This window comes from Phaenicophaeus curvirostris, chromosome 4 (assembly GCF_032191515.1).
Source record: "Phaenicophaeus curvirostris isolate KB17595 chromosome 4, BPBGC_Pcur_1.0, whole genome shotgun sequence".
Classification (NCBI taxonomy): domain Eukaryota; kingdom Metazoa; phylum Chordata; class Aves; order Cuculiformes; family Cuculidae; genus Phaenicophaeus; species Phaenicophaeus curvirostris.
In genome coordinates, this window is record NC_091395.1 from 45,369,346 (window position 1) to 45,377,629 (window position 8,284).

An 8,284-nucleotide genomic window follows, 5' to 3' on the forward strand; every position below is an offset into this window, starting at 1 on the left:
CTTGCTCCCCAGCCCCTTCACCAGCTTCATTGCTCTTCTCTGGACTCGCTCCAGAGCCTCAACATCCTTCTTGTGGTGAGGGGTCCCGAACTGAACACAGTATTCGAGGTGCGGTCTCACCAGTGCTTAGTAGACCTCATCTGTGGTTTCACTGGACAGGGAGGAGCTGCCCAGAGAGTTGTGAAGTTTCGCAAGGTCAGATATTTTTAACCAGAAGGCAGAGTGGCAATAAGGATCAGCCCAGGATTTTGCTTCACAGAAAAGGAATCTGGTCCATGAGGGGATTGTTGTCATTTGTTCAGCCACTCATTTCGAGTTTAGACCCACAGGGGAATTGGAACATCACTCAGTTCCGCTTTAGTCTTGTGGCAAGAGTGAACTCTGCAAAAAGGCTGCTTGTGCTGGTGAGAACAATGCTTAGGGAAGGGAATGTTTCCTGAAAAAGAAGAGCTAAGGGTGATCCAAGCACCAAGAAGGGTGTCCCGATCCAGTATCGGGGAGGGTTCTTAAACGATCCCAAGAGGCCGAGATTAAGACTCAAACGGGGTCAGATGCCGTACAGTCTTGTGAGCTTTATTTTCTGGAACAACTGATAACAGCGATAGGAGAGAGAGGAAAAGTTAGAATCCCTAAGCAAGAAAACAGTAGAGGTGCAGCTAAGTACCACCACCACAAATCCAGCGATGTCCCGTCAGATTGGTCTCGGTGCAGGTGATCATGAAAACATGGCCACCGAGTAATGATGATGCTCCAAACTCCAGGAAGACCAGGGGGACACACACGCAGCAACACACACAAGGTCGAGTCCACTGAATAATGAAGCAACCAGGCACCCCAAGCCCACTGAGCAACGAAGAAGCAGGAGGCCCTGTATTTATCGCCCCAGTCCCCATGATTTCTCCGAACAGTCTGCCCATTTCCAGGAAGACATTGTCCTCCATGCGTGCATGCCCAGGTGTTTATGGTGATCAGCTTGGTAGGCACCACTTCGGGTGGATGTCATGGTTTTTCCGTTGGGGACAGTTCGTCTCTGTGGTTTGCAGCTCTTAAGAGATCAGCTCTTCGTTGCAATAACAGTCACTTACAAGATCATTGTGGTTGACAGCTGTGTTGAGCCAAAGCAGTTCAATAACGGTCTCTTACACCACCCCGTGGTTCAACATTGCTGGCTTCATGGTGGTGTGAAAGATAGAAAGACAGAGAGAGAGAATGGCCAGAATAGCGCGCAATACAACAACAAAAAAAAATCTTTGGCAAATTTTGCAATTACAAGCATCTTCTTAAAAATATCCTTAACAAATCTTACAACCTTAACAAATATAAACATCTTACAAAACCACAAATCTTATCTTAAAACTACTTAACCCTACAAAACTATAACATCTTATCCTAAAACTAATCAACTCTACAAAACTTCAACATCTTATAAAAGAGTTTTAAACCTCTGACTCGTCGGCCATCAACGCCTCCGGGCCCGCCCCTGACGCCTCTGATGAGTCGGCACGGCAACACGGTAGTTTGCATTGCGGACATTCATGAGGATAAAATACACCTGTACAAAGATAAAACAAGAGAATCAACGCTATAGTGGTAAGGGTATTAAAGATTGGGACTAATACCAACATTTTACAAAATACCACAAAGCATCTGAGGCCCTGGCAGTCCATGCGGTCACTGCTCTGCTCTGCCAGAGTTGGGGGTCACATGCACAGCGGGAAAACCTCTTTCCATGCCTCCTTATAAAGCGATTTTAAGGCCTAAAGTGCATGTGCTGTTTGTGTCTAGAAACTTCTAGGTGATTCTATGCTAAACTTAGATAAAAACAAGTAAAAACAATTAAAAGGTATCTGCAGGCTTTGATCAGCGAACAACATGAATCTGCTTCATGCCATCAGGTGAAACAGTAGATATGAGTTGCATGTTAGATACAACATGTTGGATTATCTGAATAAAGCAAGGAATAATACATGGTAAAAACATCAAGGCAGCAAATGCACATAGCAGATAAAATAAAAGTTGTTTTACCCATGGTGCTCCGGGTAACCAAGACCATCAATCACCATTCATGCCATTCCATGTTTGAACAGGAATATGGGCTAGTTTTCTAATGTCTGTGGTCAGTTGAAGGACTACTTCACCTACGTCGTCTATTTCCAAACAACAATTAGAGACATTTAGTTTTCTACATACTCCTCCTTCTTCAGCTAGTAAATAGTCCAAAACCATGCGGTGTTGAAGGATTGCAGTGCGCATCTGTTGAGATTGTTGAGTTAAAAGGTCTATAGCATTAGTAGTTTTATTGGTAATAATTTCTAAAACTGCTTGTAGTTGAATTATGCGGTTCAAATTATAAATCGGTTCTCTTGCCCGTGATACGGGTTCATTGGGATTCCAAGTGGCAGGGCCATAATGCTCAATTATTCTTTCAGGAGGCCACTCATTTTCCCCCCACTTTTGTGTGCCTCCTATTTTAAGCTCAACAGATCGCTTGTTGCGGGCAATCCTTGCGTTCCCTAGCTTATCATATAGTCTTATTCCCAACTGAGGACCACGCGCCTCTGGAAGAAAGAAAAAGAGAGGTCGGATGGTCCCTATATAACAAATCCCTGACCAACTTACTGGTAGTTGTTTGTAGGCAGTATGTCCACAAATCCAATAATGACCTTTTTTTGCTTTGGTACCGTTAGCAAATAGTCCAGTTGCAGTCTTTGGGAATTGGAAATAAGTAGTATTCTCGTTCTCCAAAGGGCTAATGAAAATGTTTGGTTTATTGTTTGTCCAGCCGGTACAATACCAGGCACCAGTGGAGTTCTTCCACTCACAAATTTGATGTTAAAGGTGGTACCTCATCAGTTCGCTTTTTCCGATTCACCTTAAATGGCATGTCACGCAAATACAGCACAAAAAATATAGTTGCTAACATACCAAATTTTTATACATAATTAATTAGCAGAGATTGCTTAATTCTTAATTCACTCAGGTCTATCAACACATATCTTTAACCATAAAACTATTAACACAATTATCATAAAACGTATATAAACAATGTCTGTTGTACTTAGAGAGTTAAAACTTGGGTTTCCACACTATAATTACAATTAAGGTGCAATTATAAGTAATTATAATTAATTATAATAAAATTATAAGTAATTATAATAAAAAACAATTATAAGTAATGCAGCCAGAAGTTGTCCTGCTGGACAGTCAATCTTGATCCAGTCGAGTCCTCTGTGCCAGGTGCAATTCATTGCCTGTAAAACAAAAGGGAAAATATCTCCGTCCTATTAAAAGGATGGGAAGATCCATCTGGTTAAGATTCTGTGTGTTTTTCCACAGGCATCTTTTGCCTTCCAGGTGTACTTATTAAGAGGTGTGTCCATCACCAGTGGCACTTTGCACACTGTGGGAAGTTCGACCAAGACAGGTTGTCCTGGAAAGTGAGATGGATTGCTGGGGTGATCAGGACCATGCGGGGCTGGCATAATTGTTGGAGGTTTTGGACAGAATGCAGTGATTTTTGGGCATCCATTTGTTCCCCAGCAATTGTTGACGCTGGTCACTGCATCCCACACTCGCTCAGCCCACCCTGGCTTATGCTGTTTGAGGAAGCATTTTAGTAGACCGTTTGTTCATTCCACAATTCCATTTGCTTGTGGGTAATACGGAGTATGAAACACCCACGAAATTCCCTCCTGGGCTGCCCACTCTTGGACCACTTTGGCTGTGAAATGTGAGCCATTGTCTGATTGGATTGACTGTGGTTTGGGGAAAATTCCAAACCACTCTCTCAGAGCTTTTATTGTATTTTCTCATGTTGCTTTGGCACATGCTTTAGCTTGCGCTAGTCCAGATACTATCTCTACACCTACCAGTATATAGCACTTACCTTCTGATTTCCGAAAGGGACCAATGTAATCAATCTGCCAGGCCTCCCATAGGCCTTTTCCCTCTCGTAAGTGCAGGGGGTCACCCTCCGAAGGGTGTCTGTCTAGACACACAGGAAGATATACAAGTTTTGCATTCCTCCCTGGTAACTGGCCACCCTCGGGCTTGTGCCTCAAAATAGAGGTCCTTAACCCCTGAATGCTTCCGTTTTAAGTGTAGCCATTCTAATAAATTCTCCCAATTTTCTGCTGTCTGGGTGATTTGTAGGGGAGCCAACCGGGCTAATTCATCCACCTCGGTATTCCATCGGCTCACCGGGTGTCATCCTGTTGATGAGATGCTACCCATGCTACTGCAAATTTCCCATGTCTGGCAATGGTAAGGATATCCTGCCATTTTTCCTTTTGCCATACAGGTATTCTGTTGACCTCCCATCCATTTTGTTCCCAGAATGGAAGCCATTCAGTGCAGCCTTTGAACACAGCATAAGAGTCAGTATAGATAAAGACAGAAGAAACAGATTGAGCCTCATGTTGGAAAATGCTCCACACAGCAATTAGTTCTCCTACTTGTGCACTACCTTCTCCTTTGGTAATGATTTGCTCCTTGGTGTCTACCTGAAGTGCCACAGCTCGGTATTTCCAAATTTTTCCCTCTCGCTTTGATGAGGCATCTGTAAACCAGACATTTTGGAATTGTCCAGAAAATGGAGGAGCTACTTGTATTACAGACAAAAGCTCAGGTATTTCCCTATCCGGGTCTACCTCATCTTGTATATTTAACACTTTCGTGGCTCCTTCAGTTACAGAAAAAAAATCACAATAATGTTCTATTTGTGCATACCATTTTCGCACAGAGGCTCTCTGGGCTACCCCGTCAGGGGGTGGAGTTCCTGCTAAAGCTGCTTTGATCACTTTAAATGAACCTCTCAGAACTATAGGTTGTTGCCGGATGGTGCGTTCACCTTCTCTCAGAGCTAAACTAACAACAAATAGACCTTTTTCCCAAGTTGTATATTGTTTTTCAGCATCTTTAAGACTACGAGAATAAAAAACAATGGGCCTAACAGGACCCTCTGGACCTTTTTGCTACAAATGTATTGACAGCCCAGTCTTGGCAAACCCCCATTCAGTTTGAACCGAATCTGTTGGATGAATTGGACCCAGGGCTTGCTAGGCAGTCACTTCGAACACCAATAGCTGCAAGGCCTCATCATGGGCCTGAGTCCATTCCCACTGAGCTCTCTTTCTTAATAAGTCGTACAAGGGCCTGGCAATAATTGAAAAGTCAGGAATGTGTTTTCTCCAAAAAACAAGCAACCCTAGTGCATGCTGTAAGTCTTTCTTTGATTCTGGCATCTTGATTTGATCGAGAGAGGAGAAAGTATCCAGTGGGATACATGTCATGCCTCCCACCAGATTCCTAAAAATTTTACCTCCCTTGAAGGGATTTGTATTTTCTCAGGCAGAATTGTCAACACTATACTTTCTAGATGAGTGATGATGTCCTTTTGAGTTTCTCGAACGTTTTTTATTTGATTCCCTCCTATGAGTACATCATCTATATATTGATAAATCGTCACCCCTGCTTTTCTGGGGATTGCTTCCAGCTCTTGCGCTAGAGCATGGTGAGCTAGCGTGGGGGAGTGCTTGTATTCTTGAGGGAGTTGTGTAAAGGTGTACTGCTGTCCTTCCCAGGTGAAGGCAAAATGATCCTGGTCCTCAGGCTGTAAAGGGACCATAAAAAACATATCTTTGACATCAATTATTGCCATGACAGGGTGTGATTGTTCCTGAATGGTTGCTATCAATTCAGCAATGTTTGGTACAGCAGCTGTTAGTGGACCTGTATTGGCATTGAGTCTTCTGTAATCTATTGTCAATCTCCACTTGCAGTTTGGTTTTTGGACTGGCTATGCTGGAGAATTGAAGGGGGAGTGAGTGGGAACTACAATCCCTTGTTTTTTCAGATCTTCCAGAATTGGTGTAATTCCCTCCCTTGCTCCTAGAGGCAATGGGTAGGGTTTAACATTTGTCAGTTTGGAGGGAGGCAGGGTAGGTGCCACTTGCCATAAACGCACCTCCATGCCCGATGTTTCAGCCAATTGCCTGATCTGGAAAACACTAAAAGACCATGAGTTTCCCTGGGTGTCCCGCCACTGCCTACCCCTCAAAACATCTATACCTAAAAGATCCTATGGCCACCATAGTGTTGACAGGGTTTTCTTCTCCTGGTAACCATAGTGTCACTGGAGTCGTGGGCACTGACTGTGTTTTTCCCAAAGCATTTAAAACAATTAGGCTTCTGGATGGGATCGGGATCCCACATTGTTCTGCTTCAGTTCACATTAGTGCGGTGATTTGTGCCCCAGTATCAATCAAAAATGTTACCAGTCTCTTCCTTGGTCCTACAGCAACAGTAATCAGTAAGTCCCCTTTTGTATTGCAGGTGAGTTGTCTTACAAACATCCATCCTCCGCCCCCTCCTCACCACCGGGGGACAGAGTGTCTAGTTTCCCACCTCCTTCTTTTCCCCAGTCGGCTCCTCCCCTGGGTCTATCAAGGGTGGAGCACTAGGGGTTGATCTGAAAGTGACCCTTTGTCCAGACCATCTCTGCACAAGTTGTTCTAATTTATGAGTCCGGAGTCCATCCATCAAGTCCCGAGGAATGCCTTTCTGAAGCCCTAGTTGCCACAGTCCCTGTCGAGTTAGGGGTCTCTCCTTCCCAAAATTGTGGCATCCAGGCGACTCCAAGCTTTGGCTCCCCCTCATGAACGACTGTTGCCCACAAATTTGCTCTGCAGCCTGTATGACCCTGGTTTCTGTTCTATGGGACAATCCACCAACAGGGCCATATTTTCTCCCAAAATTAACCAACTCCTGAGCTACCTCTCCCCATGTCCACAGTTTCCTCCCTGGCTGCGGATGGTCAGGGGTCACTATCTCCTCCAGAGCGGCCGTTATTCTTTCTGCATTGGGGGCTTTTTGAATTTTCCCTTGCAATTGAATGACAATGGGTTTCAGGGAATCAGGAAGTCCTCGTATCAGGGGAATCATCCTCTCTGGATCCACAGGCTTCATCATTGCCCTGGTTAGGCTTGAGCTCTCGATCATACATCATCTGCAGACAGGCTGCCTTCTGCACACTTTCCACTAATTGATCCACCGTACCTGTTATGGCAAGGGGATGTCCCCTCTCCAGGGGGTTCAGCCCTCCAAACTAGTACGCAGCTGTCTGAGTCAGTGACCATGGGGCTCGGTGGTCACCGGTGGTTAGAAACACACCCGGACCCCAATACCCTTCTACCTCCTTTCCTGACAACAAAATTCCATCACCTCCTGACAGAGACACTCTCCATACATATTCCGTTTCTGATTCTTTTGCAGTCCTTAAAAAATCCTTTTTCAGTTTTGCCAATTCAGTTGCTGTAAATGGGACTTTGTTAGTGATAACTTGAGGACGGTTATCAGCATCATCTTGGTACACAAACTTTGTTTTAACCAGTGGATACATGTCGGGGAGGCTTTCTACAGTTTCTTTTGCCTTCTGCAGCTCCCTTTGGGGATAAATTTGCTGTATCCCCTTCTCCAAAGGCTTTACTTCTGCCTCCACCAGTGTATCCATCTCCCTCAAAAGTTGTTCCCTCAGCTCGTCTTTCAGTATCACATTTTGTCTCCTTTCCTCCTCTAGCAGTCCTTTGGTGTTTTCTAATTGTTCCCGCAGGGTGCTTATGGCCATCTACATGGAATCTATTACCATATCAGATTGATAAGACTTCTGCTTTTTCTCTTCCACCGCAGCTGCCAGACTAGCTCCTAACACTTCGCAAATTATAGCTTTCCTTTTCCCCTCCTAACCTTAGCTTCCTTCTGCAATACCCTTATTCTATCTACCACACTCTGTGGTTGAAATGAGTGGTTTTTCGCCCAATCTTGTCCCTGGACTGAAGGATGAGAATGATATGCTTCCAACAGATCATATAACTTGTCTATTCCTTCAGCCGGTGAGGACACAACATCACAAACTTCACCATCACAAACACCGGCTGCCTTCTGGGCGGCCATTCTAATGCAAAAAGGGGTTTCTTATCCTAAGAGGATCACACCTTAATGTCAAGTTTCCCGTATCTCTCTCAGGAGATTTGATCTAAAATCCAACACAAAAGCAATGCAAAGGGGGGTTTCGTCCTGAAGGGGGCCACACCTTGGTATGCAACTTTCCCCTATTCACCTTTCAGGGAACAACAGGCTTTTCTCAACAAAAAAAAAAAAAGGGGGGCGGGGGGTTTGTTCCTGTGAGGGCCACACCTGAAAAATCAATTTTCCCCTTTTATTTTCTCTCCCAGAAAGTCACACCTTACACACGTGCAATATCACTGTCCACTTTTCCCCCATTCAG

At 44.5% G+C, this 8,284-nt stretch overlaps 1 pseudogene; it reads right to left on the minus strand.

Moving 5' to 3' along the window:
• Positions 1–6,393: 6,393 nt before the first annotated feature.
• LOC138720379 (uncharacterized) lies at positions 6,394–7,950 on the minus strand (annotated as a pseudogene).
• Between the last annotated feature and the right edge of the window lie 334 nt (positions 7,951–8,284).